This window comes from Saccopteryx leptura, chromosome 2, assembly GCF_036850995.1.
Source record: "Saccopteryx leptura isolate mSacLep1 chromosome 2, mSacLep1_pri_phased_curated, whole genome shotgun sequence".
NCBI lineage: Eukaryota > Metazoa > Chordata > Mammalia > Chiroptera > Emballonuridae > Saccopteryx > Saccopteryx leptura.
Window position 1 is genome coordinate 56,990,699 of NC_089504.1, and position 14,406 is coordinate 57,005,104.

At 40.5% G+C, this 14,406-nt stretch overlaps 1 protein-coding gene across 6 annotated transcripts in view; it reads left to right on the forward strand.

Moving 5' to 3' along the window:
• TRPM3 (transient receptor potential cation channel subfamily M member 3) overlaps positions 1-14,406 on the forward strand; it is a 541,722-nt gene that overhangs the window by 478,853 nt on the left and 48,463 nt on the right. The window lies entirely within an intron of this gene.

Genomic DNA, 14,406 nt, shown 5'->3' on the forward strand with positions numbered 1-14,406 from the left:
AAGGCATCAGGAAAGTATAATATCTTTCAGTGTGGAGGAGTTGAATCCTAGGAGCAACTATTTTTCATTTTCCCTGAGGACTTTAGCTCTAGAAATAACATCCCTCCAACACTGTTGAATTAACATTTTTCAGACATTTTTTGCTGACAGGCCAGCCATCTGAGCCCTGGACTGTAGACATGGATTAGGGTTATATAACCAGGTAATATGGCTTATTAAGACAGGAGCAGAGACTAGTCAGCATCCCTCTTCTACCCCTACCAGCCCCAGGTAAGGCGAAGGCCCAGAAAACAAGGACAAAGTACCAAAAAGTGTGAGTCCACCCTGCCTGGGAAAAGCGTGTGTCCACTGGAGACAGAACATACTACAACATCATTTTCCCTTCCGTGATGGATTTGGAACAAATGCCCTTTCCTTCTTAAAATGAGTTATCTGAGGCAAGAGGCTTTTTGGAACACCTAATCGGAACAAATATTCATTTCATAAGACTTAGCCAGCTCACTGAGGAAGAATTTTAACTCCATCTCCCAGTTGAAATATCTCTGGTTGACAATGTGCAGCCTTCACAAGACAGCTTTCCAGGGATGAAAGAAAACTCTTTTGGAATCCTTCTTTCAAACGGTTCCTCAAGGCAAAACAACACTTGAAAAGCCCACCAATGATCATTCTCCTCAGAGACTAAATGTACTATTTTCCCCCAAGAAATTGCTTTTCAGCTTACTTACATTATTTTGCCTTTTCTAATTTTTCTTTTTTTCCCCCAAAATGAGATTAAGCTCCCATGGGTATTTTGACAATGTAACATTTTGGGATGAGAGAAAGAGGGAGGTGCAGGTATGTTTTATGAATCGGATTCTGTCTGTCCTTCTACAAGTGGCCATTTATTGATGTTGTACTATGAACCCAGCCTAGTGCAACAAACACCACCATCTGGCTGAATAAGAGGATCTATTATTGTTATTTTAAAAGAAGGGCTGATTGTAGTTTAGAACTTGAAAACCACCCCTAGAGACAGAAGAGAGGTGTTTTGTGTGAGTGAAGTATGAAAATAGATTTTCCACATTGTAAATTTGATCTGTGGTGCTTTATGTGTGTGAGAATAAATTTCTACCCCAAATGCCAATATGTAACTGACCTAGCCTTGGATATAACCTTTGTGACAGACACCCTTCCCCTAACCTCTTCCTTTTTGATGTTCTGAAATCGGCTACAGTGGTAGCTATCGTTCTAAGCTAAATCAGCCAGTTTTCTGTGTAGAGCGCTAAAGAGTATTTGTCCTTTCTCAAATGAGTATAGAAAGATGCCCTCAAATCTGTTATCACATTTGGCCAAGGTCATTGAAGAGCCCTCTCCCCTAAATTATTTGATTTTCACGCTACGGCACTGGGTGGGCCCAAGGGGGATTACATGACTGCCCCACCCAGTCATTCAGAACTTCCAGGGAGACCCAAGTACCAAGCTCTTTGAGAAAGGTATAAATCATTATGCTGCCCTGCAGTGTCTTGCCTCTTTTCTGTGCCGTGTTCAGGATGGTTTGTGAAGCATGTGTTAAGGCTGATTGGATCTCATATCCACCTGGACCCACAACCCTGCCCAGATTCTACCAACGCCACGCTGCAATGTGCCCTGTGGGGGCCTCTCCAAGTGCTGCTCATTCACACACACCTCAGAGCAACTCACTTCTAACATAATGCATGTGCTCAATATCTAACTTTGTGTTTTTTAACTGCAAAATTGCTGAACCCATTTCATGTTTGGGGAAATAATCTTTCTTAATTAGGATGAGTGTATATGGATAGATAAGGGGGCCCCAATAGCCACGTTATTAACATCTGTCACATCTCAGAACAGAGGACAGCTTTAATGCCCTCACTCTGGGAGGCAATGATAAAAACAAGATCTTTTTATATGCATTTATTTTTTGTAGTTTGTCCTAAACCCAGGGACTATCAATAAGGCCAAATAACCTAGAATAAGACTTATAAGATTACTTTCCAAATGAGCTCACAGACTATAAGAAAAAGAAGAAGAAAAAAAAGAATGGAGTCACTCACTGTAAACTCATAAAATAACACAGGTGCTTCTACTTCTCAACCAGATTGAATTAATACAAATGGTAGTTCAGCTTTAATCTCAGTTATCCGTAGAAGTTAAAATATTTGCTTGTGGTGCTGGGAGCCAAAGTGAGGGCAAAAACGTGATTGGAAGCAGCAGACAGTGAAACTGGGGAAGAGACAGCAACAGTGCTCTACCTGGACACTTTCACCAACACCCTGATCAACTGGTGGAAACTGAACTTGCTGTTGTTGGTTGGTATAGATTTTCGTTTTTGCTTTTGTTTTGTTTGTTTTGTTTTTCAAATGGCTCAAAATCATCTCAGATGTTTGTTATATAAAATACTAACTCTCTAAGACCCAACCAGCAGGCCACCGGGAGGTGACCTAGGCTGCAGGTTGCTAAATACCTTGCTGCCAAATGGTGACATTCTCTTGGGCATCTTGTTAAGGTGCCTATGTTGCATGGTGACTGTGAGCCGGCCAGGATCTTACTGGAGCCTGAGGGGAAAAGAGCCACTTAGAGAAGAAGAGCAGCAAAATAAATTTCCAGCACATTCATGCCAAAACCAGGGCAGAGCTAAAATTTGATGGCCTCTCGCCAGCGGAGAAATCTGGTTCTGTTTTGGTGTGTGAGGTATCTGGAAGTACACCTTTGTGGGCAGAAAAATGGGGTGTCCCTGGCTCCCGTGAGCCTCTGAATGAATGAGACTACTCTGTGTTTACAGGGCATCCTTGTGTTGCCGTGGTATGACACAAATTCCCTAGGGCTAGGCCATACCAGGACAGGGGGAAATGAATCATGCTCTTGAATGCGTTAAACCAGGGTCTAAATTTAGTCCTTCTTTCTGCCTCTCTGAGTATTTTAACAAGTTTAGGTAGAAATGTGAAAGCATTACTTTCTACCATGACAACTTAATGTTATTTGGCTGTTTCTACCCACACTAAATTAACTAGCCAATCTACTTAATGCATCAGTCAATTATTTTTTCTCTCTTACTGCCTAGGGCTTTTCCATCAGAAATTAATAGGTAATCTGGAGAAAAAGCGGGGTTTTGTTGTTTTGGTTTGATTTTGCTCTATTTAATTAATTGATTAGCACAAAACTTTTACTATAAAAAAAATGATTGCTCTCTTGTACCCTTGTTTTGTCTGTGATGTTGACTGGATTTAAAGTGTTGTTTTTGTCAGGAAACAAGGAGCGTATATGAGCAGGTAAAGCTAACATCCTCTCCTGCATCATTTGTTTGCCTTGGAGTTTTTGTTCCTCACTTCAGATGTGGAAATTAGAATAACTCAAGGCCAGTCTCTAAGACGTGCCTGCCTATAGTGAGACTTAGAACAGCTTGAACAGGGATGATGGCTATTGTCACGCATTTCAATTGTTAGACTCCAGTTCTGGGAACTCTGCTTCTGTTTGGTATTCAGCACTGACCTTCTCTAATGGATTCACAGCACACTAATGCCTAACAGCTATTGCATGGGGAGTGATGCCTGGCCAAAGAAAGTATTTTGGAAAAGAAAAACTTGAGACAGTGCCAACTTTTGCCAAACAGGGGAATTGTTTTGCTGGGTTTTGTTTTCGCAAATTGCTAAAGAAGCAAGCCAGTATGAGGCACCACCCCCCTCGTCTGTCCCTGAAAGTCAGCTTACATTTTAAGGAATTCCCACCTGACTTGTTTACTAATGCAAATTGAGGCATAGTGGGTTTACAAATGGCAGAGCTATCTGCATACAGGCCTTTGTGATGATTCAGTATGCTACTGTGATCAACATTTGTTCCACTATCATAATATCCGTTTAGCCTTTGCTCACAGGTTGGCCTCCATTTTTAATTTGTCCATTCATCATTCAGTAAATATTTATTTTCTTTTTACTACACGCTGGACACCGAGGTACAGAGATGCATGTGACAGAGACACTGTCTTCAAGGATTTTTCAGTCAGGAGAGTTAAACCGATGTTGACAGTATTCTGTGGAGATGGAGCCCAAAAAAGAAAGTAGTCAGTTCTTCTGGGGTGAGAGTAGGGACACAATAGATGAAACCTTGCAAAGAATGAGACGGTTGAGCTAAGCCCTGAAATATGAGCAAATATCTGCTAGGCAGGAAGGAGCAGAGGGTGTGAAGGAGAAGAACGGCATCCCAAACTGAGAGTTAGCATGGGACATTCCAGGCTCAGCAGGTAACGTATATGCTGACTGTAAGACGAAAGGCAGGAAGCAGGAAGAGAGACAGAGGTATAGATCTTGGAGGACTTATACTTCATGCTCAGGTGGTACCATGATCTGGTATATGTTTTAGTCAGAGCTATCAAGCAAAACTGTAGAGTCCATATAAAGCCAGTATTTGCATTCACCATCACAGCCACCTGGCCAATGCTGATTCAGGTTTGATTCAGACAGACAGTAAGGAATCAACTAAGCCGAAAACTGGTGGTCCATTTTCCTTTATTCTAGACTCTCACTTGGCAAGTGAATAAAAACCAAAGACACTGGGCTCTAAAACCCACTCATTCAGCGCCCAAAAAACTACTGACTCATCTGAGTTTTCCTAGATTTAAAGGCTTCCACATCACCAGTCTTATTCACCTCTGTTCCCCATCTCTTTGGCCTCCATGGACTGGGTTCTCCTTCCCCATTCCACCATTTTGGGCTGCCTCCTCCACGTGGCCTCTATGCCGTGCTACCATATGGGTTTCTTCTCTCTACAAGAACGTGGCCACCTCTTCCCCAGTGGCCTCCTAGCTTCACCTTTTAAAACCTTTTGGTGTGAAAACCCTCCCCCAACACAGATTAGCATAACCATGCCCATCCCAAGCAAGAAGGGCAACTAGCTGTATCACGTGAGAGCAGTGGCCATCTTTAACAATAAGGGCGAGAAAAAATAACTTATCTGCCCAACAGTCCATAAAAGGAGTTGAGCTGGGAAGTGAGAGGACATTAGCTAATATAATAGCAGTTGGGATAGAGAAGATAAGCCACAACAGACTTTAGGAAGGTAAAATCAGAAGGACCCAGACAGAAGTCAGATGGTACAGAAGGTGGTAAGGGGGTAAATGGATGAGAATTTAAGATGGAGGAGTTGAAGGTTACTCCAACATTTCTGGCTTAGTCTGTAAGGTGATACCATTTACAGATATAGAGAACTGGGAAAGAAGAAGGATGGGTGGAAGAGAATTTCTTCAGCTGGAGTTGGACTGAGTTTGATGTTCCCATGGGAATTGGACTGAGTTTGATGTTTCCAGGAAAACCAAGGTAGTTATTTTGTATATAAAACACGGGAGCTTAGTAGAAAAAGCTAGACTGGAGATACTAATTTGGGGATCAAGAATATGACTATCAGTTAGAGCCATGGAAGTGGGTGAGATTCCAGGGGAGACAAGTAGAGAAAAAAGAGAAGTCCAGACAGAGTAGAACACTGAGAATGTAGGAGCTAAGAGTATCAAATGCAAAATAAGAGTTTAATTGGGTGAAACTTTGGAAAAGCCCATTCAGTTAGACTTTCAGGGTGTCACTGGTGACTTTGGCTAAAAGTGGTGAGTGCAAAAGCCAAGTACAGTGTGTAGGGCCTGTAGTCGCAGCCGCCATCGCGGCCAGCCACATGCAGGTTCTGACTGGATTTGGACAGATGGTAAAGGAACAGTGGAGCCAAAAAATGGCAGGCCATCCCTTTATTAAATTCTCACACCAACCAGCGAGCAAACACACAGGGGAAAAAACACTTCCTTTTCACTCAGGGCTTCCAAAGCCACTGACACATACTTCAGTTCCACAACCAGGAGAATCTTATCCAGTTTCTCCTAGAATGGAAGGCCTTACCAGTCTCAGTGGAGCTCACAAAACCCCCTCACCTCTGGTTCTCCATCAGTACACCTTCTCTCTCTCTGCACAAACTGGCTTCTCCTTCAGCACTCTGCATTCTCCCTGCTCTCCCTGAAAAACATGGCTTCTCTCTCTTTTTTTTCTTTTTCTGCTCTCTACAAAACTTTCTGGCAGGAAAACCTCTCCTCCAGCAAACATTAGCACAACAATGGTTCTTCCCTAGCAGGGAGGTATTTGCAATTTCACACACATACACCTGGCGCTGCCCAGCCCCCAATGCAAACTATAAGCAAGCAAACATAAAAACCACATTTTATAAATTTATTTGACCAACACAGTGATTTAAGAGTAGATGAGCATCAAGGAAAAACATTTACTAGGGAAGAGGAAAAAAAAGTTTTATGTGTATGGGGGTGTCAATGAAATGGAACTTTGAGAAGAATACAGTAGTCCCTCACTATCCATGGAAGATACTTTCCAAGACCCCCAGTGAATGCCTGAAACTGCAGATATTACTGAATTCTTATTTTTACTATGTTTTTCCTATACATACATACCTATGATAAAGTTTAATTTATATTTTAGGAATAGTAAGAGATTAACAATGATAACTAATAATAAAATAGAACAATTGTAACAATATACAATAAAAGTTCTGTAAATTATCTCTCTCTTTCTCTCTCTCAAGATATCTTACTGTACTGTACTCGCCCTTCTTTCTTGTGATGATGTGAGATGATACGTTGCCTATAATGATGAGATAAAGTGAGATGAATGATGTAGGAATTAAGACATATTAGCATTATGCTACTATAAGGGTTATTGAACACAAGCACTTATGATAACTGAAGATGGCTACTAAATGACTAGTGATCAGGGAGTGTATACAGTGTGGATACACTGGACAAAGGGATAATTCACATCCTGAATGGGACAGAGCTGGTTGGTGCAAGATTTCATCACACTACTCAGGACAGTATGCAATTTAAACTTATGAATTGTTTATTTCTGGAATTTTTAAAATTAATTTGTTTAGACTACTGTTGACCACTGGTAACTAAAACCTCAGAAAGCAATACCTTGGATAAAAGGAATTACTCCATTGTTTTTTAATCACCACTCAGGGAAGTCACTGACTCAGTGCATATCAAAGAATTGTGTAAGGCCACTGATTTATATAGTTAGTTGTCTATTTTCTCAGTCAAGACTCAGCTGTCCTGATCAGAAAAACAAATAGATTAATCTAAGGTTGAAGCTATGCAGTGCTGGTATGGCAGAAAAAAGGGGGCTAGATTTTTGAAGATGCTTGCAAGTCTTCTTAATGTTATGCCTTATGAGCCTGACTAGGTGGTGGCACAGTGGATAAAGCGTCAGACTGGGATGCGGAGGACCCAGGTTCGAGACCCTGAGGTTGCCAGCTTGAGCGTGGGCTCATCTGGTGTGCGCAAAGCTCACCAGCTTGGACCCAAGGTTGCTGGCTCGAGCAAGAGGTTACTCGGTCTGCTGGAGTCCCACGGTCAAGGCACAGAGGAGAAAGCAATCAATGAACAACTAAGGTGTCGCAATGAAAAAACAGATGATTGATGCTTGTCATCTCTCTCCGTTCCTGTCTGTCTGTCCCTATCTATCCCTCTCTCTGTCTCTGTAAAAAAAAAAAAAAAGAAAGAAAGAAAGAAAAAGTTATGCCTTATGAGATCTAAGATGGAGGGAGAAGAAAAGAAAGGTATAATGTTGGTAAGTACCTAGGAGGGAAAAGAACGACCAAAAGACTAGAGATCTAGTCTGAGCATCAAGTAAATTGAGAGCTAAGAATCCTGAATGGTGATGATAAGATAACGTGGTCAGAAAATGGTAAATTGCCATTCAGAATTAGAGGTGGCTATGAGAATGGATTCTAGGATATGCTGGAATTGAGGTCAAGCATCTTAAAGCTAGGTTCTTCTGTGTTTGCCAATATAGATAGTGAAGTATTTGTCAAAATGACAGGAGAAGGAGTAAACAGGAAGACTGCAATCAGGATGACCTGAAACTCAAAGGAGAAATGGCTCTTTGTGCAAGAGTGAAAAACAGTGAAGAGTATTGTGAGAATGCAGACATTACTTAGGGGAACCACAATGGTGGGTATACAAGAATGTACAATTTCCATTTAAGAAGGTTACAGGAAGTTGATGTCTTCCTGCAAATGGGTTTTGGCTAAGGCAAGAAAATGTAGGAGTAGGCTTATAAAAGTAGGGGAAAGCAGTGAAGTTTGTGTTCAATGATAATGGTGTTCTAGAAGGCTCTGGGGAAAGGGAGGAAAGGGAGAAGAGATGGGAAAATTCAGTGGGCAGAAAGCCCAGAGTCATATAAGGACAGTAGCATAGAGGAGGATAGTTGACCAGAGGAGCTTGCATTGCAGCAATAAAGGATGATAGGTAAAAGAAGTACAGTGGGAATAACTTTTTCAGAGTTCTGAGGCAGCTGAAGACTAGAACCCCGGTAGTCTAAGAGACCAGATAAGGCTAATGATATCTAGAGCTCATAGGCAGTCTAGAGTAGCTGTGGCTCAGGTTTCCATGATTGTACTGAGGACAGATTGTTCTGGTGCCCTAAGAGCAAGGAACTCTAGACTTTGTGTAGTGGAGCAGAACAACCAGATTCTAAAGCAGAACCTCCCCAGGATGGCTGGAGAATTCTCTATTATAGAAGAGGCCCTCTATTTGAAATTAGCAGTAGCCTCTGATATTAGAGAAGCATCATTCACAAGAATGAGCTCTTATTATCACCTTGGTATATTTAATTTTTCTTTAACATTTTCTAGACTTGCTACTATCTTGCATATAATTAAATTTAATGCTTGGTCGATCTTGACCATTTTTAGCCTCTGTTGTAACTCTGCCATTAGCAAAGTGTTTTTGATACACCCTAGTTTTGCATGATTCCAAAGCCCACACTTTCTCTACTCTAACTCAGATACCCCAAGTAAGCCCTATAAAACCCTATGGAACATAAGGCATCAGCAGATGGGACATATTTAAAATTCTCAAAACCTTCTCAAAAGAGAACCAAACCATTTCCCAAAAAGTTGTACTTGGGAGAAAAAAAAGTTGACTTCCTATCTAGTTGCTGGAACTATTTTGTCATCTATGGGGAGCTAACTTATCACTGGGGGGGAGGGGGAGGTGTTAAAAATGTGTACCCCTCCATAGAGGCAAGTCAGTAAGGTGTCCATAAAACTGTGTTGGAACTGGTCCTCTTCAGCATGTGCAAAAGTGATCTAAAAATGGGAGTCTGCAAGATTTAGAGACGAAACTAAAGTTTGTAGCAATTCTCAATACTAAGCCAACTGTTAGGGACTTCAGAAAGGCTTCATGTGTAAGCCAGCGTGAAAAGTAGCAGATAATGTGTACTATGAGCATGTTTAAGATGAAATTAGTCATTAAAGGACAATGATACTCCATACTCTGGCTAGATACAATCAAGTACAGGTAACAAAAAGTAATCACTATTGACTGAATATTGGAGACACCTCCATGGTATGTAACTGAACCCAAAATGATGTTAGCAAACACCTAGAAAGCATTAAAAACAAAACAGAAAAAAAAAGAAAAGAAAAAAAAAACAGAAGGGGCTAGCATTACCTAATGCAAAGTTGTGGTGTGTATCCATGTCTGGTATACCAAGTATATTACTGTTCACGGTCCCTCAAGGAGGACATAAATCCATGGTGCTGGAGAAGAGCAGCCAAACTAATCAGAGGAATGAATGAAAAGTTGCAATTTGAAGACAGATCAGGAAGATGAGAGTTCTGCATTGTGGAAGATGAAAGTCGCCATGTCTGAAGCCTATGAATTTCCAAACTGATTCTCTCTGTGGATAATGTAAACATGAAATGGATCCCCCAATCCCACTATACTAGAGTCAAGAATCCTTTGAAGTATGAAAGTGGTAGACAGTTCAAATAAAAGAAATACTATTCTACAGGATGAGAATAGAACTTATAGGATTTATTCTCCCCAAGAGATGTTACAGGATAAATAATATAGTCTTAAAGAGATTTTTAGAATATTATCTTTGTAATAATAAAAAAGGAGACTCCTGAAAAAAACATGGCTTTTATGTTGTTGTTTTCTCCACCAAAATAATTTTCTTTTGAAGGAAAGGGATGAGAAAAAAGAGGAAGGAGAAGATTCTGCTATCCAATGGAGGACCCATATCATAGAAATGACTCGGGTAATTCAAAATGGCATAGCCCTGGCTGGTGGCATAGTGAATAGAGCATCATCCCGGAGCACCGAGGGCACTCGTTCAACCCCAGGATTACCACAAAGATTACCGGTTTGAGCCACAGTCAGGGCACATATGAGAAGCAGTCAATGGATACACAACTAAAGTAGAATAACAAGTTGATGCCTCTCTCTCTTCTCCCTTCTCTCTCTCTCTCTCTCTCTCTCTCTCTCTCTTTCTCTCTCTCTCTCCCCCTACTTTTCCTCTAAAAAATGACATGTGATCTTAAATCACATGTTAACATTAGTGATATAGTCTGGCATGTAACAGATACCGTTAGTCCTCCACTCAGAACTCAGTCAACACCCTTTACCAAAGTTTTGCACCCATCCTTCAGTTTCTGTGCTCTGATGCCTAGAGCTGTCAGCTGGGAACTTCATACCATTGCCTTGAGCTGCTGAAGCCTCTTCACCACTCAGAAAGCCTAACATGCCTGAGAGTTTTTGTACCTCCAGGACATTCATACTCTGATACTGCCTATTAGGATGGGGAGGGTAGAACACCTATAAAAAAGCCTTGGTTCCTTACTTCTTGCTTAACTGGTAAAAAACGACTACCTTCAGGACTGCACAATCACTTCTTGATTGTGAGGTGCAATCCATACTCCAGAGATCCCTTGGGATCAGACTGAGCACTGCCTTAACAAATCACTTTCACTTGAATCTTTTGCCAGGGGTCACTCCTGGAAGAACCTAGCCTAAGACAGGCACTGGGGTTCCTCAGATACAATCTGACATCCTGCATGCTGGAAGCTCAAGAACCTTCCTTGCAGTGCAGGGTAGGAGACCAGGGGGCACCTAGATTCTATGCACACATCCCTTAGAGATACTGCAGATTCTGTTCTGGGCCACCACAATAAAGCAAATATCAAAATAAAACAAGTCGTAATCTTTTGCTGGTGGAAGGTCTTGCCTTCAGTTTGCAAAAAAACTCAACATCTGTGAAGCGCACTAAAGACGCTCAATAAAATTAAGGGTGCCTAGATAAAGCAGATGCTCAACCTAGTCATCTGTATGAATGAGGTGAGAAAATAAGATTCTCTCTCATTACAGATGATGGAGATTTATTTGCACCTGTACTTCTTCAATACTTGAAGTTTAAAGGCTGTATGTAACTCAAGGCATTATGTTCCTAGGAGTCACTGAAAGACATCACTCTCAAAGATGGAGAGTTTTTTCCAGCCTTAGAATCTTGTATTCTGCCTGACCTGTGGTGGCGCAGTGGATAAAGCATCGACCTGGAAATGCTGAGGTCACTGGTTCGAAAGCATGGGCTTGCCTGGTCAAGGCACATATGGGAGTTGATGCTTCCTGCTCCTCCCCCCCTTCTCTCTCTCTCTCTCCCTCTCTCTCTCCTTTCTAAAATGAATAAATAAACAAATAATAAATAAATAAATAAATAATCTTGTATTCTGCCATGCTTTTCAAATCCCTATTCTGCCTCAAGCAGGCCCCTTAAGGAAACAGGAAGATGTATAGATACAGTACTGTCCTTGTCTTTAAGGAGTTTGTCATCTTGGTGAGGGTTGGCAAACTTTTTCTGTAAAGGGTTCGGTGGTATTGGGAGCCATATGGTCTCAATTGTAACTCTTCAAAATGATAAGTAAACTAATGGGCGTGGCTGTGTTTCAATAAAACTTCATTCACCAAAACAAGAGGCACGACAGATTTAGCCCATGGGCTGTATAGTTCAGGAACCCTTCTTTTAAATCATTCAGTCATATGATTGCATTGGCTCTCTCCCCCTTACTTCAGTTGAGAAATGTGTAAAACCAGAGGTCTAAAATAGCATCAATTTTCTATTTGACATCTTATCCAAACACATAAGGTAGCACTGCTTTGTGAATTCATCTTTTCCAGAAAGAGTGTTATACTAATTCAAATAAAAAAGATCAAAGAAGAAGATTACTTCTGTTGTTGAGCTAGTGCATAAGGAAACCACACTACTTTAGGAGTAGGTATGGCTCCCAGATCACAAATGCAAATGCTGCCAGAAAAATCAACTTAGTCTTTTATTTTAATTCCACTTATTTCTATTTTGAACACCCACCCCCCTAAGCTGGTACAAAGCCAATACCTGCTTGGAAGACATGCAGAAAAAAATGGGTACTTCAAAATGCTATCCTACCTCACTGATTTACCATCTTATAAATAAAAACGGAATCCCCCAAATAAAAATAAAATTATTGGCTCCAAGTGTTGCTAGATATAAATTTTGTGTTGCAAAGAAGGGGGTGGTGTATAAAGGAATCCTAATCTGGTGTAATAAATCATCTCACAGTATTGCTCTAGGGATTCCTTAAACTCTCAAAATGGTAATAGGCCTGGCAGATTTTCCTAGAACAGCCCTGTTCACCAGTATCTTCTGTGATGATAGAAGTCTAAATCTGCTTTGTCTGACATTGGAGCTTCTAGTCACATGTGGCTAGTAAGCTCTAGAAATGTGGACAGAGTGAGTGAGAAAGTGAATTTTTAATTTTGTTCAATTTTAATTAATTTAAATGCCTACATGTTGCTAGCGGCTACCCTATTGAACAGTTCAGTTCTAGAATACAAAAATGCTTTGTTTTTCTGTTGTTGTTTTTAAATTTTTATTTATTGATTTGAGAGAGAGAGAGAAACATTGATCTGTTGTTCTTTTTTATTTTTATTTAATTAATTGTGTTTACATAGATTTTAGGGTCACCCTGAATGCCTCCCCCTTCCCCCCTATTCCCCTCAACATCTCCCTTGCCCCCCTCCCTATAACACCCCCCTTCCCTTCAGGTTTATCCCATCCTATCATCCCCTTTCCCTCTGTCCTCTTTTCCTCTGGTCCCTTTGATCCCTCCTCTGTGTCAATTCCATTCCTCAGTTCTCATTGTTGCTTGGATTCCTCAAATGAGTGAGGTCATATGATATTTTTCTTTCTCTGCCTGACTTATTTCACTCAACATAATAGTTTCCAGGTCCCTTCATATTGTTGCAAAAGATAATGTTTCCTTCTTTTTTATAGCCCCATAGTATTCCATAGTATATATGTACCACAGCTTTTTAATCCACTTGTCCACTGACGGACACTTGGGCTGTTTCCAGATCTTCACTATTGTGAACAATGCTGCCATAAATATGAGGGTGCATTTCTTTTTTTCAGTCGGTGATATGGTGTCCTTGGGATATATTCCTATAAGTGGGATGGCTGGGTCAAAGGGCAGTTCCATTTCTAATTTTTTGAGGAATCTCCATACTGTTTTCCACAGTGGCAGCACCAGTCTGCATTCCCACCAGCAGTGCAGGAGGGTTCCCCTTTCTCCACATCCTCGCCAGCACCTATCATGTGTTGTTTTGTCAGTGAGCGCCATTCTGACTGGTGTGAGGTGGTATCTCATTGTGGTTTTAATTTGCATTTCTCTAATGATTAGTGGTGTTGACCATTTTTTCATTTGTCTATTGGCCATCTGTATGTCTTCTTTGGAGAAGTGTCTATTCATTTCTTGTGCCCATTTTTTGATTGGATCGTTTGTCTTCCTGGCGTTGAGTTTTACAAGTTCTTTATAAATTTTGGTTATTAATTTCTTATCAGATATATTGTCGAATATGTTCTTCCATTGTGTGGTTTGTCTTTTTATTCTGTTCATATTGTCTTTAGCTGTGCAAAAGCTTTTTAGTTTGATATAGTCCCATTTGTTTATCTTGTCTTTTATTTCATTTGCCTGTGGAGATATTGCTGCGATAGATGTCAGTGAGCTTACTGCCTAAGTTTTCTTCCAGGATACTTATGGTTTCATGATTTACATTTAAGTCCTTTATCCATTTTGAGTTTATTTTTGTGCATGGTGTAAGTTGGTAGTCTAGTTTCATTTCTTTTTGCAGGTAGCTGCCCTATTTTCCCAACACCATTTGTGAAAGAGACTGTCTTTACTCCACTGTATGCTCTTACCTCCTTTGTCAAATATCAGTTGTCCATAATGATGTGGGTTTATTTCTGGGTTCTTTGTTCTGTTCCATTGATCTATATATCTGTTCTTATGCCAGTACCAAGCTGTTTTGAGTGCAATGGCCTTGTAGTATAACTTAACCTTAGAAAGTGTGATAATCCCACTTTATTCTTCTTTTTCAAGATTGCTGAGGCTATTCGTGTTCTTTTTTGGTTCCATATAAATTTTTGGAATATGTGTTCTATACCTTTGAAGTATGTCATTGGTATTTTAATTGGTATTGCATTGAATTTATAAATTGCTTTGGGTAATATAGACATTTTAATTATGTTTATTCTTCCTAACCAT